The sequence below is a fragment of the Camelus dromedarius genome, chromosome 2 (genome assembly GCF_036321535.1).
Source record: "Camelus dromedarius isolate mCamDro1 chromosome 2, mCamDro1.pat, whole genome shotgun sequence".
In the NCBI taxonomy this organism is placed as follows: Eukaryota; Metazoa; Chordata; class Mammalia; order Artiodactyla; family Camelidae; genus Camelus; species Camelus dromedarius.
The window spans coordinates 49,016,422-49,044,142 of NC_087437.1; the positions used below are offsets into that span (position 1 = coordinate 49,016,422).

Genomic DNA, 27,721 nt, shown 5'->3' on the forward strand with positions numbered 1-27,721 from the left:
GCTATGGCTGTATTTATTGACTCACATAGTAGTGAAAGTCTTTCCTTTTCTCTCACCTTCCCTTTTGTCCTCTCTCTTATCCAAGTACTCTTTGTTCTGGCTCTCTGATGCTTTAGTTTGGTCTATTTCTTTGTTACCTGACCCCTGAGGTATATCAGGAGAGTCATAGTCTCATCCTCCTGGTTAAAAAAGTAACATTATTGTTGGGAGCCAAACCGATATGGATTTCTCCATTGAGGAGATCTGTGAACATCTTTTATGGCTGCAAAGGCCTGGCAGTTACTATTAACATTATTTTATGCTCAATACCATATAAGGTACCTTTTCTTCTTGGGATGTCTCAAAACATTTTTGTATACTTAGTAGTGTCAAAAGAAAGTTCAGAGAGACTTATACTATGTGAATATTTTATTGAGTGAGAAACAAACTGCTAACAGGGAGACCTTGAACAGAAAGTGGTTGGAGCCTGGCTTTGAGTAGTTACAGATTAGTTTATAAAGCATGAATGAGTAAGCACATTGCTTTCTCTTGTGATTGGTTACTAGAAACTTATATTCCTTTTTACTGGATAAGTTTTCTTGTTTGTAGCTGATTAGCTAGGAAGCTGGAAAGTCATGCTGTAAGACATGAAGAAAGCCTAGTTCTATTTGTTTAAGGTCAGAGTCAGCGTTTCAGGTAAATCAGGACTGTTAAGTTTTGGTTACATGACTATGAGTTTTTGATCTAGTGCTGTAATCAAACAGTGACCTCTGTTTTGGTTTTTCTTTAACAGAAAATGTGAGTATCTGGAATCAAAGTACCTAAGATTACATTTCAGCTCTTACACTTCTTAATTGTATGACTTTTTGAAAACTACTTATTCTTACCTGTGTAAACCTTGGTTCTCATCTGTAAAGCATGGTTAGTACTAAGGTTACTGTAAGGATTAAGGGAGTCGATATATGCAAAGCACTTAGACACAGTGTCTGGCACACAGCAGGGGCTTGACAAATGCTGTTCTTGTTGTCATCATCATCACCACCAAGACCATTGTCAAAGTCTGATGTGAAGACTGTGCTGTCTCAGCTGTGTTTCTGTCAGAGCAGGGGTAGTTTCCATCTCTTAATCTCACCGTCTCTTTAACTTGGCTCTCCTGCTGTAAGTGCCAGACCCCAGGCAGGTCATACCTTTCTATTCGCACTTGACCAGGAGGAGTTAACCAAAGGCTTTCTTTTTGAGGTGGGTCTTAGTTTTATGAGCCATTATTGTCTGTCAGAAGCAATAATATGGTTGGATTACTTAAAAGAATATTTGAATTTCTCAACTTCATTTTGTAGGGTACAGGTTCAGACAAAATTTTCATACGTATATATACACATTTATGCAAAATTTTCAACCACCTTTGAAATTGAGGAATGACTATGGTTTTTTACATTCATTCATTCATTCATTTAGCAAATACATATTGAATTTCTATTGAGTGCCTGGCTCCTGTGTTAAGTCCTGGGGGCATAGCAGTGAATGAGACAGGCATGGTTCTTTCCCCATGGAGTTTACAATCTCGTAAAGACAGACTGAAAAATAAGCTAATAAAATAATAGCAAATTGAGTCAGGTACTATGAGGACCACAACTGAGATTCTCAGATGAAGATAGAGAATGGCAAGGTAACCTGGGGCTGCATGGGTGCCAAGGTAGCTGGGGAAGGCTCTCTGAGGAGTGGACTTTGAGGGGAAATTGGTAGGATGAGAATGAGTCTGACATAAAAAGAACTGCAGAAAGGACACTCTTCTTTACAAGAGACTGTAGCATATGTTTACGTGTTATAAGAAGACAAAAAAATACCAGAGTGTCAAGAGGGAAGAGAGCAAGCCTAGGAACTATAGGAGGTGGTTTTATAGGGAAGAACAGTGCTAGATCATGCAGTAAATGACAAGTTCTGGAAAGGAGTTTGGATTTCATCCTAAATACAGTGGGAAACCTTTGAATGGTTTTAAGCAGTGGAGTTTTAAGAGGGTTACTCTTATGGCTGTGCGAGGACTGAGGAGGGAGGTGGGCATTGGCGGTTGGTTGACCGGTGCAGACAGAGATAATGTCTCTGTCTTACAGACATTATCTCTGCCCCAGCAGCCTGTCAGAGACAGATCAGCCATGCTTTTTGGAAGGTAAAATCAAACAGTCTTGTTGATTGATTAAATCTGGGGGTCTGAGGAAAAGGGAAGGATCAGGAATTATGTTAATGTTTTGAAGTGATCATGACAGAAATATTGGAACTTATCACAGCAGTCATGATTTTTCTTGTTAGCAAATAATTTTTACCTATAATGTATGCAGTTAGGGTTAGTATATAGCCAATAATATTGTATAGCTATCTGTGTTTCCAGATCAGTTTGATTTTGCTCTAATACCAAAGTTGTTTCATTGCTTAAATAACTCTGACTTGATTAGTGCCTTTAATAGCCATTAATGTAAATAGAAGTGTTTTAAATTTTGATTAGGACAGTTAAACTTTGCTAAATAAGACTGATTGCGAAATTGACTTAAGTGGTTTGAGTTATGTAGCATTTTCAAGGAAATCAATTTTATTTCTTTGAAATTCATAGAGCATCTCAATCTAGACTAATACTGCCAAGTTGAGGAGATTCCCATAGGACCTACTTTAATGGTTGATAAGATGGTTTTAATTAGCATTGCAGTATTTGTAATTTAATGTTTCTATAATTGTTGACATTTTTATTCTCTGGTAGATTAAGCACATCCATATCAGTTTTATTTACATTATTTCCTTGACAAGACCCTTTTAAAAATAGATACTGCAAATATTATTCTATGTTCAAATTACTCTGATTTCTTATTAGTAGAGTACCAGTAACAGAGCTTTATAGTTTTATAACATCTCAGTCAATATTTGAATGTCTTCAAGGTATACAACATTAACTAAGTCTGCTTAAGAATTGAAGTTGAGCAGGACTGCAAAGCATTTGTGAGCTTGCTAATCATTCTGTTATTATCCTGAGTAGACATTTCTTATTTAACATCCATCTATGCAACTGAGGTAGACTAAATTCTCTTCCAGCTAGGTCCTTCACAGCTCTTGACAGACATCTAGATAAACTTTGGAACAATACTTGTGTTCCCTTTAATACCCTATTTACCCTTCAACCCAAGTGGTAGTTCAGCCTCTGTCTGAACATTGTAAGTGTTAAGGATCACCCCTAAATGAGCTCATTCTAATTTTAGATCATGTTAAATCAGACACTTTTTAACATTGATATGAAATTTCTCTCTGTAGCTTTTACTTGTTAATTTTAGTTTGACTTACAGAGCTATATAGGCCGTGTCTGTTGTCTTTCTTTATAAGAGAATGTATGCATTTGAATCTGCACCCACGTCTAGATTGATACCCACCTCTACAGCTCCCCTCACATCTGCATCTCAGTCTGTATCTCTATATCTATCTATGTCTTTAGGATTCTCTGGGATCTCCTCTAGTCCAGGTTAAATACCTCTATTTCCTTCAGTAGTTCCTCAGCTTAGGTAGTTTTGAGTCCCTTTTCTGAAGACATTTTGTCTTGTGTATCTTCTTTGGGTGGCATTAACTTAAATAAGAAAGAAAATTTTCCTCTTCTGGAAGGTGTTTTGGTTGACTTTTCTAGTTGCTAAAGCTTTTTTTCCTCATGCTCTTTAGCCTCTGGGGAAACAAATGAACATTTTTGGTATCCTCCGTTGGAGAGAGAGCGTTGCCCTGAGTCGGTTCTGGGGCTGTCACCATCAGAAGTTCTGCCACTTCCATTACGTTCATGCCTCTGCCATTCTTAGAATTCAGAACTCCCTCACTATGCCTGGTTTGGGGAATCTGACCTTATGGGAACGAGGCTGCTTTTCCTTAACCATGGGACTCCACAGCCTCTGTGTTTCCCTTCTGAAACACTCTAGCAGGATATCTGTAGGCCTAGGGTTTTGAAAACAAAGCCCTGTTTAGGATGGTTTGAGGGTGGCCCACCCCATCTGGCTCTTCTCCTTTTTACCAGAAAAGTTGCTTAACTCCCCTTAGGCCAAGGCAAGTCCAAGTTTGAAGGACATAAAGTGTTAGCTGACAATCCACTTACTGAATAAACAGTTGTTTAGTGCTTACTCTCCCTGCTCTCTGTCAGAAATAATTTTAGGTGCTGGGTAAATAACAGTAGCCAAAATGGACAGTATTTCTGACTTCGTGCAGCTTATATTCTGGTAAAGGAGAAGATGCTGAATAATAAACATGACATACAACTAAGGATTATATAATAGTTTAAAGTGGTATGTGCTATGGAGAAAAGAAATAAAATAAAACATGCTCCTGTGGGGAGTCCCATTTTTGGTCCCAAGTTAAAATAAGAAATTAGAGTTTTTGATGTTATCGTATCATGTGAAAAATCCCAATAGATTGCCTAGCTATAATCATCAGTACTGTGGAGAAATTTACAGGATGTAATTCAAAGGTTTTGGTGAGTAATAGAGATTGAGACAGAAGGACCAATGAGCATGGACCTGGAATTTGTTGCTTGAGAAACTTAGTGTCACTTTTTACCAAGATAGAAAAGGGAAAAAAAAATGCATGTTTGCTCCTTCTCTCCCCTCCCCTTCTCCCTCTTCTTCCCTTCTCTCCCTCCCTCCCTCCCTCTCTCACACTCCTTCTCTCCCTCCCTCCTTCTCTCCCTCCCTCTCTCACTTGTTTCTCTCATTCCCTGCAGGGTTGTGGAAGACCACAAGGTTAGTTTTTAACATACTGAACTTGAGCTGGCTTTAGGCCTGGAGCTGGAGAGTGGATTTGGGAGTCATTAGCATACAGGTCATAGGTGATCTTGAAGAGAGAGATGTGACCAGAGACTGTGTGGAGGAGAGGATCACAGCAAGAGTCTTTCAGGGATGAGGGAGAATCCTTCATGAATGGTGGTGGAGCCAGGAACACAGAACTAGAGGGACTGGAGAATCAGGGTAGTGGTCAGAGTCTAAGAAGTCAGAGAGAGTTTCAAGAAGGATGAGTTAGGGAGTTAATAGTGAGTAAATCAAAGGAGAGAACTACTGCTTTCCTGAATGAGGCATAGAGAAAGAAGATGAAGAGGATCAATTAAGGAACCTCTAGAAACTGTATATTATATTTTCAGGACTCTGTGTGACCTTAGGAAAGGGCTGGAAGGTCTATAATGTATCAAGGAGAAAACAGACCCATATTGATTGACTGTGAAGCACAAAGGAAAGGAAAGATCCAAATATGTTGTCAATATTTTGGGGCTGGGCACCTAGAGTAACACATGAGAAGTAAGGAGGGGGAGCTGTTTTCTTCTGTGGGAAAGGGCAAATAGGGATATTTTAGATATGTTGATTTGAGGATTACTGTGCCATAGCCTAATAGAAATGTCCTGTAGTCTACCTGAAATATGGTATTAGTTTGGGTAGAAGGCTAGGGTTAGAAATGGAAATTTTAAATATCACCCACAGAGAAGTGGTTATAAGAGGGGTTCCCTGTAGTTCTGAAAAGAAGAGCACATGTTTTAGACCTTGAGTCAATTTAACTTGTCTCCTTTAGGGAAGCTTAGTTATATATCACATGTCATTACTCCAATTCTGTATCACTGGAATGATTCTCTTACATCCTGAGCTTCAGTAAGGGGTGGTTGTGTTGATGGCAGGGAAAAGCATGTTAAGAAGACAAAAATGAGTTTGAAACTCCCAAGCAGAAGGTTTTCCCAGAACTTGGCTGTCATTCGTTTACAAAGAGCACATAACCAGTGTTACTGTCTTTCAATCTAAGTGATCATTCTTTTTTTTTTTTGCATAATTTTTTTTATTGAAGTATATTCAGTTTACAGTGTTGTGTCAGTTTCTGGTGTACACCATAATGCTGTCCACATACCAGCCTGGCTCCCTTTCAAGGCATGTTGACACATACAGTATCTTTCAGCAAATTAATAAAAGATGTTCCCTCTAGGCAGATGAGTTATGAAACGACACCCCTACCTCCCAGCTATTGAAGTCCAACCCCAGCACATACCACTTGGCCAGCATGACTCCAGGCTAGATTTTGCCTGTTTGCCCCCTCTGGCATCTGGGTGAAGTGTACAAATTGTACAGCTGATTGAACATAGCAGTCCCCTTCCTCTTCCTTTTGTTTCATTTCGTTTGTTTCATTTCGATCAGTTGATGATAAAAGAATTGGGGAGATATTTTCAGGAAGCAACATTTTCATATTCTTTAAAAAAATTGTGGTGAAATATACATAAAATTTACCATTTTAACCATTTTTAAGTGTAAAGTTCAGTGGCTTTAGGTACAATTTACATTGCTCTGTGACCATCATGACCATCCATGTCCAGGACTTTTTTTTATCTTGCATAACTGAAACTCTGTTCCCATTGAACAGTACTCCAAATTCCCCCCCATCCCCACAGCCTCTGGCAACTGCTCTATGTGTCTATGAATTTGACTACTCTAGGTAGCTCATATCTGGAATCGCACAGTTTTTTTGTGTGTCTGGCTTATTTCACTTAGCGTAATATATTTAAGGTTCATCCATGTTGTAGTATGTATCAGAATTTCTTTTTTAAAGCTGAATAAAATTCCGTTGAATGTGTATACCATGTTTTGTTTATCCATTCATCTGTTGATGGCCTTGGGCTGCTTCCACCTTTTTGGCTATTGTGAATAATGTTGCTATGAATATGAGTGTACATATATCTGTTCAAGTCCAAGCTGTCAGTTCTTTTGGATCTACATCCAGAAGTGGGATTGCTGGATCATATGGAACTTTCATATTCTAGAACTTTGCTTTTTACTATCTGGAGTTTCTTGAAAAGTCTAGCCCTTAGCTTTGACATTTTTTTCTTGCAACAAAGGCATAATACACATGCAACTCATATACTGGGTAATCTGTATTTAGTTCTCTTTTCTTCACCTTCAACTATGCTCTGTCATGTTCCTGGCTGTTAATACTATCTTGGGAGAGCTCATAACTTTCCAGTCACTTTTAGTTACTAAAGATTAGTACACCCAGTGAAACACTCTAGGGTCCCCACCTTCCCTGCCTTTCCCTCAGCCCCTAGTTCAAGCTTGCCTGAGGGCCTAGCAGGGGTAGGAGGTAAAGTCCGCTCTTACATGTACCTCCCTTCCTATCCTCAGTTCCAGCTCCCAGACAGGAGAGTAAGAGTGGGGGAAAGGGACACGTGCCTACCTCTTGGCCTTTACTCCCCTTTTCTAGACATTCTCACCGAGTCCTTTCCTTGGCTGCAGCTTCAAGTCTCTATATTTAGTGTCCCCTGAAATTGACTTGTCCTCTGCCCCTGACTGAGTGGATCCAAACTGTTTGTGTTGCACATGACCTGTGTATGTTGGTATGCATGTATCTTCCCAAGCTCATCCCTGAGTCATTTTGCTGGACTCCTCTGTTGTCAGTTGCCTTTGGTAATCCATATACTGATAGCTTCTTGGGGCAGGGACTTTTGTGGATTTGTTACGCTTGGATTTTACTTGTTTACATTTTAGAGTTTAAGCCTAGTAATTTCCAGTTGGGGAAGCACATCTCATTTCCAGATCTTAGTGCTAAGCCCTGAAGTGAACTTTGGCATAGATTCTAGTTTTCCCATTAGCCTGGCCTAGCTCCAATAAGTACTGATGCTGCTTGGTGTTCCTCCTAGTTCTCCTCCTCCTTCATAAACTAACTTATGAAAATAAGACTTTAAAATTTTTTAATTTACATAAAAATTTAAAAATATAAAAAGAAAATAAATATCACTTGAAATTACAGTATCCAGGAATAAATACTGTTGCCACATATTCATGTATTTATATATAAAATATATATATATATATATGTATTTGAGATCACATAATATATAGTTTTATATCCTTAAGTTTTTCACTTAGTATGTTTTCCCATGTTATTGTGTCATTATGATTTATAATGGGCATATTACGTTCTATTGTATTTATTTATTACAATTTAGTTAATAATTTTCCAGATTTGAAGCATTTGTAATAATAATAATATATAATACTTAATTTAGTACTTCCTATGTGCTAGCCACACCTTTAATGCTTTACATATATTAATTCATGTAATTTTCATAACACACTTTTGAGATTCCCATTTTACAGATTAGAAAACTGAAACACAGAGAGGTTAATAAGCAAACCCATAAGATTGTAATTGGAAGCTGGTGAGTTTAATTGGACCTCAGCTAGTCTGGCTCCAGAACTTGAAGTCCCACCACTATACTATTACTGCCTGACGCAGTGTATGATAAGTATCTTTATGGGGGAAAAAAAAACCCTTCATTTGCATTTCTGATAGTTTCTACTGGAAAGATTCCTAGAAAAGGAATAACTGGCTCAACAGTTATAAAGACTTTCAAACTCTTGAATGCTGTCCAGTTACCCTCTGGAAGATTCACCCAGTTTGCATTCGTACCAATAGTGTAATTTACATTTACACCAATAGCTTGCCTGTGCACTGACTTCTACCAATGTTGTTTAATTCCTCTTTTATAATCTTGAATTTAGGATCTCTCTGAATGGTTAAAATAATTGAAGGATTAGGGCTACCTTGAAAACAAAGAAAGTATAATTTTTATACAAATAGTATGCCTTAGATAATACTATAACCTTGTTTTATTTATCTATACATAAATGACCTTCTTTATGTCATCACTATTATGTGTGTGAGTGTGTACTCACATTGCTTATGCCCACGATTTGGAGTTTATCACATCTGTTGAGGGTGCCTTTCAAAATGTAGCCTTATTTTTGACAACTGCTGTCACAGGTGATATGGTATTTTCTCAAGCTTTTGGGCAGTTGGAAGTCCTTTTACATTAATAATCTTGTACTGTTCTTTGGCTTAAAAAATAGCACAGTAAAAATATATCCTGCTCACATGTATTTTTACTTTGCATTAGCTTTAGGTAATGTGCGGAAAGTGTTACATGCATATCTGCATTTCCAGGTAATAGTAACCTTTGGTAACCCAAGTTTTATCTCTGGAACATAAATTCTCTACTACCATCCTGAATTCAAGGAACACTAAGACCAGCAGGCAGAAATCCCCAATTTTTTTTTTAAGTTGAAATTCCATGGAAGTATAACAGGGAAGAAAAATTTAGCAATTGTAGTGATTTGGACAACTTCAATTGGGAATCCAGATGATTCCTTGTGATTGGATGAAAATCAATCACCTGTCCTTCACTAGTTCTTTGGATTCGTATTTTATCATCACTATTTTCTGAAAAAAATTTCCATCGAATCACATGTTTCACTACACTGCATTAAGATTCTCTGTCTTTTAGTCACAGGTACAGCTTAGTCTTCAAAATGCTTTAGAATCTAAGAAGTAAATGCGGGAGAGGCTGGTAACCTGGAGCAAATAACAAACGCACATTCTACTGTGTAGTATCTTGAAGCCTGTGTTGCTTGTGATTCTTTTTAGTTTTTATTTTTAAGTGTGACTCTTGGTCGAAGCTTTGTCTCAAACACAATGCTATTGCTAATAGTGAATGAAATGACTGGAGCTGTGCTGAGGAAAAAAAAAGCTGAAGGATTTAAAGCAGACCACTGCAAACCAAACATTGCAATTATCTGCGGCTGAAAACAAGTAGCTTTTAATGTGTCCATTTGGCCAAGAAGAGAGAGGAGAATTATAGACCATTGCTCTTGCCTCTCTCTCTCATACTCTGTCTTCTTTATATAGTTTATCACCCATAATTTCAGGATGTATTTTGCTTCTTTAAGCTGTTTTATCTGTAGGCTTATGAGGTCACTCATGTGTGAATTCCTTTGTTAGTCATCTCACCTTTTGCCTTGATGATAGAAAATTGATCAGGCCTAAAGTACAAGTTCAATAGACAACCCCCTTGGTCCTTTGTCTAGGAGAATAGCTACCATTGAAGGCCATGAGCAGGTTGCTATTAATATGACAGCCTGCTCTATCTCCCACTGTAATTTATAATGAAATACCTAATCTCCATTATTTTGATCCAAGCAGGCGATCCCATGAAAAAGTCTTTTCATCCAGTTCCCAATGGCTGTTACATGAGAAATGGCAAACCAATAATTTTTGTCAAGTTTTTTAAGCCAACAGAAATGCTTTTCCACTGCTACAGTTTCAAAAGGCACAGATAAAGCTCATTCACTGAGATGAATGAAAAAGCCATCTGGGGTTTTTCTTTTTGACTTCCTTTCCTTTTCTCCATCCTTGTAATCAAATTTGAGCAAAATCAAATGGGGCTTTCTATGAAAGTACCTTTTGTTGATCTGAACGAGCTGGTAATTTACAAAATACCCTTCCTTTGTGAGGAAGGCTAAAGAAAAAAAGAATCAGTAGCTTTTAAAGCTGGGCCTTAGTGGGACTCTAAATGCAATGAAAGCAGTCTGTGTTGAGAGATTGAAATGCATTTCAAAGCCAGGCCTGACTCCGTACGAGGAAGAACAGACCTATGTGCATTTTGTAGGAAGAAAAATGTGAATGGAAAAGGAAGAAAGGGAGAGAAACAGGGGGAAAATCTGGATAATACATTAAAGTAACCATAATTTTGGAGATGCATTCGTCTTACCAAAATTGTGAACGTAACCAGTGATGCCGAAGTCGGACATTTACTCAGTCAGGATGCTCAACAATTTTAGCCTTTAAAGTTTGGAGCTGCATGGGTTAGTGGAGAAAGTCGCCTCGTGATGTGTGTGATGTTTTTCTCCAACTTTTTCTTTTTCTTCTTTGCTCTGGGATCCTGTGGGAAGTACCTCAAGAAAACCTGAAGATGCTAATTTTCAAACAACTAATATTTGCTGTTTTTTTCCTCCTTTTGCTTGCTAGATTTCCTCGTGGCAGTGATTCTTCCCCCTCTTTGGATTCAGAAGGATGGCATAGATATCTTAAAAACAGTAAGTAATGTGTGATATTTTCTTTTAATAGTTAATCATAGTAAAGCTGAATTTTGGTTATTGGAGGCGTCTGCAATCATCATGCATGTCTAGAAGGAAGATAGGCTTTGTGTAGCATTTGCATTATTTGATGTGAATTACTTTAGGTTCGATTTAACTGTTTATCACAGTATTACTATTGTGCTAATCAGCATCTTTTTCACTACTGCTTTACCCTGTATATTCTGTGATAGCTAAGTCCTGCATTCTTAGTACAACAGTTCAAGAAACAATGCAAAAATGCAGGGAGTTGTCTTTGGAGATGTTCTGTTTTCCTGTTTCATGTACCACACAGTTTTCCTCACATATTTACAGTTTTGATTCCTATCAACCATATTTTCTAAGGACCTTTCTACTTGTGCTTGAAATAAAATCCTTGTGTAAATTACATGAGCTAATTTCTTCAACATAAATATCCATAGAGAGGCAAGAGTTGTTTTAATAATATAAACCAATCAAACAGTTCAGAGGCTTCATTTCTTATAATCTAATCAAGCATTATAACCCAAATAATAAAACTTTGTTTAGAGATATTATCACCTTTTAAGAAAAGTGAAAAGTCTATTTTCAGTTTCCTAAAAATGAGATAGGCATGTGTTATCTAAAGAGGTGATACTTTAGAGTACCAGTCACAAGTAATTTTTAAACGTAAGTGCCACATTGGCAATTTTAAGTAACGATGATGCGTGTTTTAAATACGTAAATACCTTAAATCAGAATGAAGCAACCTGGGGAAGAATCAGTTCTAATGTCTCCTTGATGGTTTGAATAGTATCTGCATTAGTGCAGGCACCTGAGAATTCCATGTAGGCAGCCATCAGACCTTTCTTTCTGGAGCCAAGAAACAAATTTAAGTGAAACCAAGACCTATGTTATTTAATCCTCAAGGTAACTGTCAGAGTTTTTTAGAGATGCTGAAATGAGGAATTAGATCCAGACAGTTTCACAAAGGTCTCTAAAAGGGCCAAACTCTTTACCCTTCTATTCCTCTTAGAAGTCTAAATTCCTGGAAGTTTGTGATTAAGATGAAATCTGTTTTCTCTGCTTTTGCAGCTTTACGTCTCTTTTCCAACTTCCTACGAATTTATCTTTGCCTGTGGTTTTGAGCCATTTGCTGCCTCCTAATGCCTAACTTTAAAATAGCACACGTGGCAAACGGCCAAGAAGGTGGCAATGGGGTACTAGTTTGTATTGGTGTTGAAGTTCCAAGGTTGTTGTTACCCATAATTTACAACAGTTGCTACAAAACAGATGATTAACACCTGAGAGGTGGTGTGCTTCTTGATGGATCTAAGTGTGGTTTCTTCCTGTGAAAACAGGTTGGACTGTTGTGTTATCTACGTGGACATGATGTTCTAGACCATCTGTACTGTGCTGCTGTAATCATTGCGTACAATCTTAGATTGACAGAGAAGCATAATTTAAAAGAGCTTTTGTTTGAGAGATATAATTAATTATACCTGTTATACAGATTTTTTTCTCATACTATTGATTTCATTCCCTTTCATATAAATTAAGCTTGTTTTTAAATTAAGATTGTTGCTATTTTTTTTAGTTCTTAAAAGAGAAACTTTATTATTTAGGTACATCGTCATTTTATTGCTAACCCAAATTAGCACCTGAGCAGTAATACCTTGTCTTTTGCTTGCTAATTTCATGTCTAGTCACTCTTGTAAGCATTTTGCAAAATTTCTATGTTATCTTTAAGTACTTCTGGTAAGAACTGGAGGTAATTTGTCTTGATGTAGTTGTAAAGAATCTCTGTAAAAAATTGTTAAGAAATAGGTAATTAGGCTGGAAAATCAGCCAATATTCCTGCTTGCTTGGTTTATCAAGGATTGATGGCTCCAGAGCTCTTGTTAGTGGAGGAGTGTTTCCTCTTTCCCTAAACATAGGTATAAACATTATTCAGTAAGCACTTTCATTTTGGGGAACTGGAAAGCTAGATATTCCCAGCTAACCACTGGGGCAAGGAGAACTTCTCCAATCTTTTGCTTACAGGCCTTCTATTCCTGGATATAACAACCTATGTGCTATACAGTTTACTCTTTGCTGAGCCAGAACAAAAACAATGGCAAACAAACAAGAAACCACTTCTGGAAAGTTTAGAAATCCACCTGGATATAACAACTGATGTGCTATATACACTTTACTCTTTGCTGAGCCAGAACAAAAACAATGGCAAACAAACAAAAAACCACTTCTGGAAAGTTTAGAAATCCAGATCTTTGTTTTGTCTTCAGAAGTTTTCAGAGGAAAGGAAAAGGGCACCCATTTGGCTAGACTCCCAAGCATCTGAAATTAATGTTCAAGTTTTCTTTTCCTTTATATAAAATTAAAACTTCCCTGGGCTTTGCACCAAGAGCTGGGTGCTACCTTTCCATTACCGTGATAGTATTGAAGTTTCAGTGTTTTCGTGGACTAGCAGTGGAAGCCAAAGGTGGAGATGATTCTATAAAGCCCTGAACCTTCCAGGGTGGGGGCCCTGGCACCTGCGTCAACTCTGCCAGTAGAAGCTGTATCTGAAATTGCTTTTTTATAGTCTTCAGCAAGATCAAATAAATATGCCTATGATTTGATGTACTGACAAGCTATAGATTGCCTGACTAAACAGAGTGTGTTAAGTAGTAGCATTCTCTTTCCTAATGCAGGAAAGGAGTTGGCCTGGTTTTAATTCCAGTTTTGTTAGTGAATATGGGCTGATCACCAGCATCTTTGGGCCTTGCTTACCTCGGGTGTCAAATGGGAACGTTATCTGTTGCTTGTTTCTTTTCTTGCCTCCTATGGACTGCTCAGACTCTTTGGCACGAATATGATGGTTGGGTCTGCTCAGCTTAGTTGGTGATGACATAATAACAAATAAGATAAGACTGAGTTTCCACAGACAATTCTTCACTGCTAATTTTAGATGGGAGCCAACTTTAGATGACAAAGGGAACGAGGCAAAAGGGTATGGGACAGATTTTAATGAATGCCAAGGTCATTCCAATTATTGGTCAAACAATCCCATGAAATCATAAGCATGGTAGCAACAGTATTTAAGGTGAAAGAAAACGTATGAATTCTCATTGTGTCCTCAAATTCACTATGGGGAAACCGGGAGCATAATAGACAGAAAATCTCTATTTACATAACACCACTTTGGTGCAGGTTGCAATACAACAAAATAGATATCAATAATGACTGCATAATTATGAATAAAGAAAGTACAATTTAATCTAGACTCAGGAAAGAAAAGAATAACATGCATATGAAAGATATACTTTTTTTTTTTTAGGGTCACAGACTTGGCTCAGGGTTTGTAGTAGCTACCACCAACAAAAATGGGAAAAAAAAATCATCAAAAAGGTAGCTTCCATACAGTGAGCATTTTGTACATATTAACCCTAATCCTCACAACAGCCCCAAAGCCTGCTGTCATTACCCTCATTTTGTAGTGGAGATAATACAGGATCAGAGAGATTCAGTGACCAGCCTTTGGTTACACAGGCAGCATGTGACTATGTGGATTAAACCCTGGTCTCTCTGATTCTTACAGCCTGGGCTTTCCTGGGGGTAACGCGGATGTCAGCTGTCCCTGCAGACTCTGACACGTGCATTACCTCTTTCTGTTTTTGTCCAAGGTCATCCCATAGCCACGGACCTCAGCTTTTCATTATACTCTCTAATAGAATCCTCTTTCACAGAAGAGTGGGTGAGCAATGCAGATTTCACTGAGAAAGAGAAGAGAGGGCTAGTTTACTTTGCATATCCCACATCAAACCACTTGAACATCTCTACCGAACATTCTGGTTTATGAAGTGCCTTCTTAGTTTGCCAACACTGGAGATTCTTCTCTTTGATCCTTCCCTCGTACGCTATGCAGCTTCTCTAGCTGTATCTTCTATTCCTATATCCCCCTTTCTCTTGCCATATTTAAATTACTCACACCTGTATTATGCAGATGCACTAGGTTTTGCCCACCTCCTAAAACTAAACCTGCATATCTAAGCCCAGTGCTCTGCTTAGCACACTCCCAAAAGCCTTTCTGGTAACAGTTCTTACTCTACTTAATACTAGTGAGAATTATATAACAATTGAAAAAAAAATCCCACTCTACGTTTTCCGTTAGGAAAAAATAGACCAGTGTCTTAGCTTGTCAGGCATTTAGTTCTGAAAGAATATTCTTCAGTGGGGCTTCAAGGAGGATGAAGAAGACAGTGTCTGCATCAATAGACATAATAGGGATTTCATACACTTTTGCTTGTAGCTCCCCCTGCAGATGAGTCCAGGGTCCTATAGCAAAACAGAATATGCTAATTTGTCTGGGGCTTTGAACTGAAGGTTGAAGATTGAGGAAACGGTGAAGGATGAGAAATGAAATAAAGGAGGGAGAAACAACTTATCTAGTGATATAATGCTAGAAATGAATTTGAGTCTCCTTTTTCAGTTATGTTCCATAAATTCCATTGCACACTGCTATAGGAAACTGTATTCTTAATTTACATATTAAATAAGCAATGCCAAGTTTACTTACATGATAATAGAATGCTCATGCCTAGAAAGAGGCCACTGACGCTGAAACTGTCTGCGGCTTTAACATCACAAAGGTTTAAACTTGTGATAATACATTAAAGCATGTGAGGGCTTTTATCAGCTTCTGTGTACTCCTTTTAGAAATTTTGAAGAAAGTAGTACCTGAATCAGCTATAATGGCTCAACACATATAATTTGTTTGGAATTTGGGGCATGGAGTGAAAATTGAGAAACATTTTACAAAACATTTTGAAAACCCAAATTTAGAAAGCTTTCAGCGAGTCTTTTGCCTACATACCAGTATATTTTCTGCATAGGTTTTCTTTTAAGTTACTCAGTTCTTTGCTTCTGCTTTTTGCCTTAAGCAGTTGATGTTACAAGGTTCTTGGAGCTTGAACTTGATTGTCAGCAGCGTTGCTCTTTTAGGAGAGGATGTCCAATCTTTCAGCCATCCAAAACTGCCTATGTTGTCATAGCTCTAATGAGTATGTCCTTCAAGACTGCATTAGAGGCTAAAAGTAAATGCCTTTTGGTGTTTGTAGACTCCTTATTAAGTGCTCTGAAACCGATATGAAAGATTGTAATTTTTATCCTCCCACTAAGACAGTTATACAAGGAGATTTAATCATGTGAAATTCATTTCATTTGAAGGATATTCTCTTAACAAATATATGCTAGTTCAGTGGGATAAAAGTACATGGGTATAGTGACAAAAATGTGCTGTGAAGAAACACCCTAAAGCTGTTTTCAATTTTTTTTTTCATAAACTGAAGCAAGGGCAAAGTACTTTATCCTTTAGTTTAGCATCGTAACAGTTAAAGATAGGGGCAAGCAGGACACACAGAAATGAAGACGTGATCAGAAGGAAAGTTAAGGCTTCCCCTCAGCTTCTGCTGTGCAAAAAGTCTGAATTCAGCTATGGGCTATGCATGAAATCAGGATTTCTCTTGTTTTTTGGGGAAGCCAGATCTGGAAATAAGGCCCTTTAAACGCATAGCAGACCCTCTTCTCAACTTTGTTTGGATGACTTCCCCAAAGCAACTTGGAAAATTGTTCTTTATTGGACTTCTAGATATGGCCAAGGAGATGGTCACTTGTATTTCTTTATAAAAAATTTCAAGATGGGTAAGTTACTTTTCTGGCCTCCAGGGAAAAAATGTTCAGCTGCTCAGAGGAATAGCACAATCCATGATCAATACAGAAAAAACAGGGAGAAAAGAAGAAAGGGGAAAGGGTTAGAAGTATGAAGGGAGGGTAGAGGACAGAGGATGAGGGAGAGAAAGGGAAAATTCCAGAGGATCAAAAATGTTTAAAGACTTTCTAACCTACAGTCACACAATTTTAGAGCTACACTCTGCCTTAGAGAGCTTCTAACACTGGGGTTATCAACTGGGAAGAAGGAGGGGAAGGGTAACCCCTAAACCCTAGGGGCAGTGGGATCTTGAGATTGCCGTATATTGTTTCAAAAACCCTATGAACATATTTAGTATTATAGTATAATTTATATTTGAGAAATTCAACAAAGACTAGTTTTTAATAATTTAAACATCAGAAACTAATGCTTCACAGAATCATCTTGGTCTCATGTCTGATGATCTGGTTGATCTGATGAGTTATTTTCAGCCTGCAGAAACTTCTGGGTGAAAGGTGGGCAGCTGTATCGGAGAGTGTTTGGTACTGGGGAAGAGCATAGATTTTACATATTGATAGAAAGGAGGGCATAGGATAAAAGAGGTTAAGAATCACTTATCTAGGCCAAGAAGAGAAAGCTTGGGAGCTATTGTTCATTCAACAAATATCCATTGAGCATGCTACTGGATTTGACACTCAGGTGAGGAGGTCTAGTGGAGAACTGGATATGTAAATATGGAGCTCAGGTGAGTTCTGGGCTCCAGACAAAAACATAAGACCATCTTTCAACAGAAATGTCAAGTAAGTTAAGGACCAAGAAGGACACACTGTATTTAGCAACAAAGAGATTATGATTGACTTTGTGAGAGCATTTTGGTTAGAGGGGTGACATGGAAGCCAGACTGTGGTGGGCTGAGAAGAGAGTGGGAAGTATGAGAGAGGAGACTTCATCTCTGGACAATCATTTTGGGTAGCTTCCCTGGGGAAGGGAAGAAAGGGCTAGGGTTAAAGCTGGAGTGGAACTTGGGCATTAAGGGGGAGCTTTTTTAGATGGAAGATAATTAAATGCAAAGTATTTTAATACATATGAAACAGTTAAACAAATATCAATTCACTGAATGTTCATTGAAAATGTATTATGAAGTAGAATAGAGTGTTTGCAAACTAGGTCACACAATAGGGCCAATCACTAATGATAATAATAGCCTGGAAATATTAATGGCTCAGCAAAGTGGTATAAACAGTGCTATGCAGATTAAAATGTCAAAGATAAAAAGTTATTCACCTTGAGAGCTTGTTTGGAGGTTCTAGCAGTGAAACACGGCTACTCATATACCCTTGACCAAAGAACAGTCCTCCTCCATTGGCAGCAACATGGATGGACCTAAAGATTATCATATTAAGTGAAGTCAGACAGAGAAAGACAAAAATATATGATATCACTTATATGTGGAATCTAAGAGAATGATACAAATTTTGTTTACAAATGAAAAATAGACTCATATACATAGAAAACAAACTAGGGTTACCAAAGGGAAAAAGTCAGGGAGGACTAAATTAAGGGTTTGGGATTAACAGATACACATTACTATATAAAACAGATAAACAGCAGGGACCTACTTTATAGCACAAGGAACTATATTCAATGTCTTATAATAACATATAATGGAAAAGAATCTGAAAAAAATGTGTATATGTATGTATGTGTATAACTAAATCGCTTTGCTGTACACCTGAAACTAACATTGTAAATCAACTACACTTCAATAAAAGATAAAATTTTTAAAAAGTTATTTACCCATGTGGGATCAGGAAAGTTACTGTGGAGGAAGTAGACCTTGAAAGAATGAAAGATTACAACAGAGGAGTTTGGGAACCGAAGCACAAAGAACGTGAAAGGCCATGTTGGGTTTTGGGTTATTATACAATACTCTTAAAACATCATGGATGGACTTTTATCATGGGGGCTTTGAATTTCAAGTTCATAGGTTTGGTTCAGTTCTATGAGCAATTGGAAAGTTTTAAAATAAGATAAGGACATGGTCCACAGATCTACGTTAGGAAAATGGACTTCGCAGGTGTACCTGGAAATGTTTGGAGCAGATTGCAAGTGAGGAAGCTGGTTAAGAAATTTGTGAAATAGACCAGGTGAGAGGGAACCAGAGACTCATTCAGAATAGTGACAATAGGAATGAAATGAAAGAGAATTAACTCACTCATTAACTCAATGGATGTTTACTTAGTGCTTACTATGTGTTAGGCAGACATGGAACCTTTAATCTCAAGGAGCTCCCAGCCAAATGTATGTTGTGAATAAGTTCTACAATAGAGGGACATACCAAATGATAAGAGATCACACAGGAGGGAGCAAAATGTATGGGATATATATGTGGAGGAAAGCAGAAATCAAGGGAGTAGACTTTCAAGAAGGAAAGAGAGAGAGATGTTATCAAAGGAATAGGTTAACAGGAGTCCTGAAATGATTCTGTTGGGTTTTTCAACATGGAGGATATTAGTGATGTTAACAGGAACAATTTCACTGAAGCAGTAGGGGCAAAATTAGAACTGTTATGGACTGAAGATCGATTAGAAGTTGAGGAATTGAGGACAAAAGACAGGAGAAACATTTTTAGAGATAAACATATGATAGCTGCTAAAGTCAAGATAATGGAGAATAAAAGGTGATTTTATGATTTTAAGCCTCAAGGCATGATGATATCACTTGGTGAAACAGAGAAGTCAAGAGAAAGACTTACATTTTTTTTCTTTTTTCTTTTTTTATTGAATGAAAGATTCTTTAAAGTCTATAGTGCTTTACAGTTCTCAGAAGTTTCACACACATGATTTCATATAATCCCATAATAACCCCTTTTTTTTTTATCCTAAATATTTCCCCTCCACCCTCCCTCTCCCCGTTGGTAACCACTAGTTTATTCTCTATATCTATGAGTCTGTTTTTTTTGTTGTATTCACTAGTTTGTTGCATTTTTTAGGTTCTGCATACAAATGATATCACACAGCATTTGTCTTTCTCTATCTGGCTTATTTCACTTAGCATAATGCCCTCCAAGTCCATCCATGTTGCTGCAGGTGGCAAAATTTCGTTCTTTTTTATGATTGAGTAGTATTCCATTGTATGTGTATTTTATACACACACACACACACACACACACACACCCCACATCTTCTTTATCCATTCATCTGTTGATAAACACTTAGGTTGCTTCCGTACTTTGTAAATAATGCTGCTATGAACATTGGAGTGCATGTATCTTTTCGAATTAGTGGTTTCATTTTTTTCCAAATATATAGTCAGGAGTAGAATTGCTGGGTCATATGGTAGTTCTATTTTTAGTTTTTTTAGAAATCTCCATACTGTTTTCCACAGTGGCTGTACCAATTTATATTCCCACCAACAGTGTAGGAGGGTTCCCTTTTCTCTACATTCTCATCAACTTTTGTTATTTGTGGCTTTTTTTTTTTTTTTTTTTGGATGATAGCTATTCTGACAGGTGTGAGGTGATAATCTCATTGTGGTTTTGATTTGCATTTCCCGGATGATTAGCAATGTTGAACATCTTTTCATATGCCTGTTGGCCATCTGCATATCCTCTTTGGAAAAATGTCTATTCAGTTCTTCCCACTTTTCAATTGAATTGTTTGTTTTTCTGATGTCAAGTTGCTGTTTATATTGTTGAATATTAACCCTTTATTGGTCATATCATTTGCAAACATCTTCTCCCATTTAATAGGTTGTCCTTTCATTTTGTTGATGGTTTCCTTTGCTGTACAGAAGCTTTTAAGTTTAATTAGGTCTCATTTGTTATTTTTACTTTTGTTTCCTTTGCTTTAAGAGACAGATCAAAAAAAAAAAACAAAACATTGCTGTGATATATATCAAAGAGTGTTCTGCCTGTGTTCTTCTCTAGGAGTTTTATAGTATCCAGTCTTATATTCAGGTCTTTAGTCCATTTTGAATTTATTTTTGTATACTGTGTTAGAGAATGTTCTAATTTCATTTTTTTAAAGTAGCCGCACAGTTTTCCCAGCACCACTTACTGAAGAGACTCTTTTCTCCAGTGTATATTCTTGCTTCCTTTGTTGTAGATTAATTGACCATAAATGAGCAGGTTTATTTCTGGACTTTCTATCCTGTTCCATTGATATATGTATCTGTTTTTGTGCCAGTACCATACAATTTTGATTACTGTAGCTTTGTAGTATAATCTGAAGTAAGGGAACGTGATTCCTCCAGCTTTGTTGTTCTTCCTCAAAATTGTTTTGGCTATTCAGGGTCTTTTGTGTTTCCATACAAATTTTAAAATTATTTGTTTTAGTTGTGTGAAAAGTGCTATTGGTATTTTGATAGGGATTGCATTGAATCTATAGATTGCCTTGGGTAGTATGGTCACTTTGACAATATTAGTTCTTCCAGTCCAAGAATAAGGTATATCTTTTCATCTGTTTGTGTCAAGAAAAACTTAATTTTGTGGGAGCTTTGGTTTTGCCCTTGATTGAGTTTGAAATATGAACAGACATTTAGCCTATGGTTTGAAAAAAGGATAAATTTTTTTTTAAGTAATATTAGGGCTACACACAGCTAATTTTGATTTGCATAATATAGGTAGTTGAAGCCATGGTCATAGAAAGTACAGTTGACCCTTGAACAGAGCACATTTGAACTGCACAAGTCCACTTACCTGCAGTTATTTTTCAGTAGTAAATACCACAGTACTAGTTGTTTGAATTTGCAGATGTGGAAGAACCACAGATATGGAGGGCCAAATAGAAATTACAGAGGATTAACACCCTCCCCAGTTGTTCCAGGGTCAACGGTACAACTGTAGAGGGAGGAAAAGAGTGCAGAGAACGGGAGGAAGGGATGAGAAAGAAGATTAGAAGCAGTGTAGTTGACTAAAAAGAAATGATCAGAAAAGCAAAAGAAACCACCAGGGCGAGTTAGGACAGCCAAGGAGAATTTTGTTTACTTGATTGTTTAATCTTTGGAGGTTATAATGTTATTTACCCTAAGGCAGAATAAGTAGCAAGAAAATGCCATTGATTTTTGACAGCTAATAATCATTTGTATTCTTGGGAACCATTTGTTACCAATTGGGAACAGTCGTTTTACTAGATTGATCAAAAAAGTAGAAACCAAGTTGCGAGGGGTTAAGGAATGAATGGGATTTCTTTTTTATTGTTGCAGGGAAGACGAGAGAAGACTTTGATAAGAGATTGTGGCAAGGCTGAGAGGAAAACTGAGCATGTTTATTTCTCTTTGCATATAGTTATACATATAGAGTCAACAGGGGTGAGAACTAAAAGAAAAAGGTGGATAATTGATGAAGAAAACTTGGGTAGGCAGTATGATTTAACTTCTGTCTTTGTGTTTCTGTCAGAATTTAATGAGATAATGAGTATAAAATACCTGACACATGGTAGGTTTTCAATAAATGTGACCTATTAATAATTTGGAGTCATGCAGAATGAAGAAAGCATTACTGAGTTTCTGCTGTATGCCAAGCACATGTTTCACTTCACCTTCACAACGGAGCTCTGAGCTAGGCATCATCAGCCAGATTTATACATGATAAAAGCCGAAGCTTGAGGCCTTTCCGAGGGTCACAACCAAGTAACTGCAGAGCTGGGATTTGAACACAGGCCCATCAGATACTAAAGATACCACTAGGCCTTGTGAGTTTGTTTGTTTGTTTGGAATAGTTTTAGTTTCACATAGGGGTAGAGGAAGTAAGGGAAATAACTTGGAAGAATCGTTATTGAACAGGCTTGATGTTCTTTGTAAAATGAGAGGTGAGGTATCTGCTGAGAGTGAGGAGGTCCAGTTGGAGCAAAAGGAGTGAAGTTAAGTGAAGAAGACTTGAAACAGCAACTCTAGGAAGTTAGTGTATCATTAAGAGCTGAGGAAAAGAAGTGAAGTTCAGGGAGCATGGGATTTCAGTGAACCTTGTTACACAAGGATATCTCAAGGTCTCTGATACTGCAATAGGATCTTCTAAGTCAGGGATCAGCAAACTTTTTCTGTAAAGTGCCAGACTGTAAATATTTTAGACTCTGTGGGCCATGTGGTCTCTGTTGCAGCTACTTAACTTAGCTGTTGTATCATGAAAGCAGCCATAGGTAATGCACAAACAAATGAGTGTAGCTGTGTTATAACAGGTCTTTATTAATGTGGGACAGTGAAAATATTCCGTATGATATTATAATGATGGAGAATGTCATTATATATTTGTCCGGACACAGAATGAACAATATCAAGAGTGAACCATAATGTAAACAGTTGACTTTGAGTGATAATGATGTGTCAATGTAGATTTTTCAGTTGTAGGAAGTGTCTCACTCTGATGAGTGATGTTGATAATGGGGAAGGCTGTGCATGTGTGAGGGCAAGGGCTATATGGGAAATCTCTGTATCTTCCTCTCTATTTTGATGTGAACCTAGAACTGTACTAGAAAAATAAAGCCCTTAAAAGAGAAAAATAATGGACACGGAAATGTTAATATTTATATGTCATGAAATATTCCTCTTTGATGTTCCTTTCAATCACTTAAAAATTTAAAACCATTCTTAGTATATGACAGTAGTACAAAAATAAGCAGTAAACCACATTTGGCCTACAGGCAGTAGTTCAGTCACTCCTATTTTGGGTAATTCTTAGAATATAGATTCCTGCAACAGTGTAAACTGACTGTACTTCAAAAAAATGGTTAAAAAGAAAAATATAGATTACTGGGTTTTACACTAGTCCAGCTCAATCAGAATAATTGAGAGTGGGGCCCAGGAATCTGCATTTTAAAAGACTCTCTGTGTGTGTGTATTTTTTAAATATACCATTCTGAGACTGCTGCTTAAGGACAGAAGTAGTTAGTAGAGAATGCTTGGACAGGGTTCCCTGAAAAATACAGAATCTCCAGGCCTCAAATCACAAAGCAACGCTCCGCAGCACAGATGGCCCTTCGTGGTCTGGTACTTGGTGGTCTGGTACTTGGTGTGGAGGAAATGGCAGAAAATACAGTGGCAGAGAATTTTAGGTTTATGATTTGTGCGTCACTGAATGAATATCCAGGGTCACTGAGACTTGGCAGGAAGGCAAAGGAAGACAGAAGGAGGGTGATGAACTCAAAAAATCAGGAGGATTAGGGGGATTCAGGCTTACGAGAGCAGGACACAGTCTTGGAAGTCAAGGATCAAACGCCAACAGGCAGATGTTTGCAGATAGAGCACTTCCAGAAGGGATGGGAACCATGTTGGAGTGTGAGATAGGGCTACATCAGGAACTGACCAGTGTCATGGAGCTGGGTGTCCCTGGAGATGACAGGTCAAGGACTTGTGAGGTCAGGGGTCTAAGGAAAGCTAATTCAACATAATTGGAGAACACAGCTAGATTGAGTGTCCAGGATGAAAATGCAGATGGTCCAAGGAGTGAAAGAAGAGGCTTGTCAGTAGGAGCCAGTCTGACCAAGAAGGCCTGGAGAAAGGTGTGGAATACTGAGACATGTAGAGAACAAGAAGGGAGAGGAAGAGAGATGTTCATCTGTCATCTACTCTGTACTTCTTTACTGGGCTCTTTTACATATAAACTCCTTTGACTTTGCAACAAACTGCTGAACAGAGCATCATCCCCACTTCAGAGGTGAAGATTATGAAGTTCATAGAGGTCAGAAGTCCAAAGTCACACAGACAATAAAATGAGAAATTGGTCTCTGTGACTGGGAAGCCCATTATTTATTTCTTTTTCTGTTTTGTTTTGTGTATAAACTCCAGTACGTTTGTCAGTAGTAGCTTCCTAAAGCACTGCATTCAGAGAGGTTCTGAGGTAGAGACTAAGGTCAGAAAGAGTTGTGATTAATGAGTAAATTTGCCAGGGGCACAGAGGGGAGAGCTGTAGCTTCCATTCCTCATATTTGCCATCCCCTATGCATGTTAACTGCCTACCAAGGGGAAAGATATTTCAGTTTAGGTGGGATGAGGGTGAGTGAGCAAAGAAAAGGGGTTGAGAAGGAGCATGCCATGTTTAATGACTATGGCAGGACCAGTCTGGTAGATGCAGGACTCAGAGGCATGGAAGGAATAAGGCTGTGAATAAGCCTGTGAATAGGAATGACAAGTTCCAGGTTTTGAGTTTGACTTGATCCTGGGAACAATGGGAAGTTTCTGTTTGTTTTGTTTTATTGTATTTAAAAACAAGAAAACCACATAATAAAAATGATGGTTTAGTAGGTTTCGTCTGGTGGTTGAGAAAAGGAATCAACAGAAAGGCTGTTATCTAGGTGTGAAGTGTTAGAAGCTTAGATTAGAGGAGTTAAATAGTGTATGAATGTCAGGAATGGAAAGGAAAGATATTGCAAAAGAATTATTAGTATTTGGTAACTATTTAGACACAGAAAATAACATAAAAGAGAAGGAAGAGTCAAGGGTGACTGGGATAAGGCTTTGTTATGTATGTTTTAGTGAGGCGATCCTTCTTGAGACTCCCATAGTCTCAAAGACTCCCATAATCAAATATATTTGCAAACAGTATATGCTCAATCCTCATTATGGAGACTCACAAAACACATTACATAGAAAAGGCTCTGAGAAGTCCTGCAGAAAAGAAACCTTTGAAATTATATTTAACTCATTATTCCTCCAATTTAACTGAATATATATTTCTTTCTTACATGAGAGTATGAATATACAACAGATACTCTGGAAAATGCTGGAGAAAACTGTGATGCCATTGTCAAAAAATAAGGAGGCTCTATTGAAGAAAACATAATGAGTTTTGTTTGGGGCTATGGTGAATTTGAAAACAGGTGTCCTAGAATGAAGACATTCTGGAGCTTGGTGTGGAGATTAGGGCTAAAGGTGTAAATTGCAGAGTCATAAGCATAAAGGGATTGTTGAAGTCGAGTTGGTCTAACAGAAGCTGTTTCCTAGGGCAGAGAGGCACACATGCTTGTCAGTTCTTTAAGTTAGGGAATGGGAGATGGTAGAGGAAGCAGCTAAAGGACACAAGGGATCAATGGCAGACAAGATGAAGAGAACCTGGGTAGGACAGTGCCACAAAAAGTAAGGGAGGAAATGATTTCAGGAGTCTATGTGTCAGATACCGTAGAGTATGAGAAAAGGCGACTGTGTTTGGCAAAAAGGAGGTTGCTGGCTACCCAGCAGTCAGTTCTTGTTGGTGCTAAGTATTCATTCCATAAAAGTATATTGAACATCTTCTCCAAGAAAACAATGTGGCTCCTGCCATTCAGCAGCTCAGTTTGTCTCCTGAGGAGACAGTTGTCACATATAAGTGACAAATGTGATAACAACAGAGATGGCAACTGTTACCAAAGCATGGGGGAAGGAGAGGCTATTCCTGCTTATCAAAAGCCATAAATGCCTTGTTAACAGAGGTGGTTCTTAGTGAAATTGTGAAGTTGGGGGCATGTGTCTGGGGTGGTTCCTGAGTCCAAAGTCTCTGGCCCCTTTGTTGGTGCCTTTTCTCCACTTGCTTGAGCTTCCCCAGGCTCCTCTTGCTCTTAGGCAAGAATCTAAATCATTCATCCCCTTGAAGCCATGAATGATGGGAAATTTGATATGCTGCCTCTTTCTGTAAAACATGAACAAAGCCAGAAATAAAATGTCTGAACTTCTGAGAGGATAGGGTTTTTATTCTAAATACAAATGTTTAAATAATTAGTACATTATACAAATAATAATTACATGTACATGTAAACTAAGAAAATTTGCAGTATACTATATATGTGTATTTACATGGAATATAATGTGTTTGTGCAGTCTAACTGTAATAGGGAAAAAGGGAAAAAAATAAACACAAGTGTTTAAATGACATTTAAGCATGCTAATAGTATGTGAGAAAGTGGTTAAAATATTATATATTTTATATTTAATAATAAACATATATAATATAGCAGATATCATATATATACTGATATATATATTAAATGTATATTTATATGTTTGATTTTTTTGCAAACAAGCATTGAATTATACTCACCAGTTGATTGGAAAGACTGTCATCAAAATAGGTGGTCCAATATGTTCAACATTTAATCATTTTTAATACTTTCGAGGCATAACATATTAAAATAATATTTATAGTCTATTAGAAAGCTGTGGTAAGAACAGAGAAAGAAATGAAATAAATAGCCTAAACTTAATATAAAGGAGACCTGATTTTACACTATCAATTAATATTAATATTAAACTTTGAAAATTGAAGTGTGTTCCAAAAAATAAGCCATAACTGTTTCTACAGAATGCCTCTAATATATTATGTTGGCTTCAGGAAAGGTTAACAATTTCGTGGAGTGACCCAGAACAAGACAATTTATAGCTAGATGACCTTCTTATGCCTTAGAAATGTGAATAACAGTAATAATTGTAATTTAGGAATGCCTACTCTGAACCAAGCAATTTTTAAACTATATTTTACACACTATCACATTTATAATAACCAAGATGTAAATATTATTATCCTAAATTATAGATGATGAAACTGAGGCTCAGAGAGGATAGGAAACTTGCCCAGTATCATAGAGCTGGGATTTGAATTCAATCTGTGCAAAGTCCATGTTCTTTTCACCTCTCTGCCTGTGAAGTCCTAGAACTGTGATGAAATGTCTTTTAAGTGGTGTCAGCATCTTCACAAAATGACAAAAGGAAGCAGTAGACTGTCAGAAGCTTGTGATAAAAGTAGATTGGCTGTCTATGTATTAGGGAAGCGCTCCAGGTTAAGCTTCATCATTTAACACTCAGGTGATGAATTATGGAACATTTTGAAAATCCTTGGAGGTAGTCTTAGAGTTGAGCAGGTATAAACCAGAAAGGTGAGTGGATGCTAATGGCAGTGGGAGGGAAATTGCCTGTCATCTTTGTTCAAGCTGGAGGTACATGGTGAGTTTGTTATAAACACTAGGTGAAATTATACACCATCATGGGAAGTAGTATACAGGAATATTGGCCAACCGTGTCCTACGTATCAAGCTATTTTAACCTATAGGAAAGAAAAGTCTTACAGGTTATGGTTAAACTCCCTCTTATTTGGAAATGATTTTACCCAAAGTAAGCTGAACTCAATGACTGTATGTTTCAGGGAAATTTAATCCTGCTTCTCTCTGCCCGGAGTGCAGTCTCCATTCCC

General features: G+C 37.5%; 1 protein-coding gene across 1 annotated transcript in view; it reads left to right on the plus strand.

Annotated features, from left to right (window-relative positions):
- SOX2 (SRY-box transcription factor 2) overlaps positions 1-27,721 on the plus strand; it is a 627,102-nt gene that overhangs the window by 145,169 nt on the left and 454,212 nt on the right. The window contains exon 6 of the mRNA XM_064493127.1: positions 10,816-10,883. The gene's annotated coding sequence lies outside the window, so the exon portion shown is untranslated. The remainder of the gene's footprint in view (positions 1-10,815; positions 10,884-27,721) is intronic.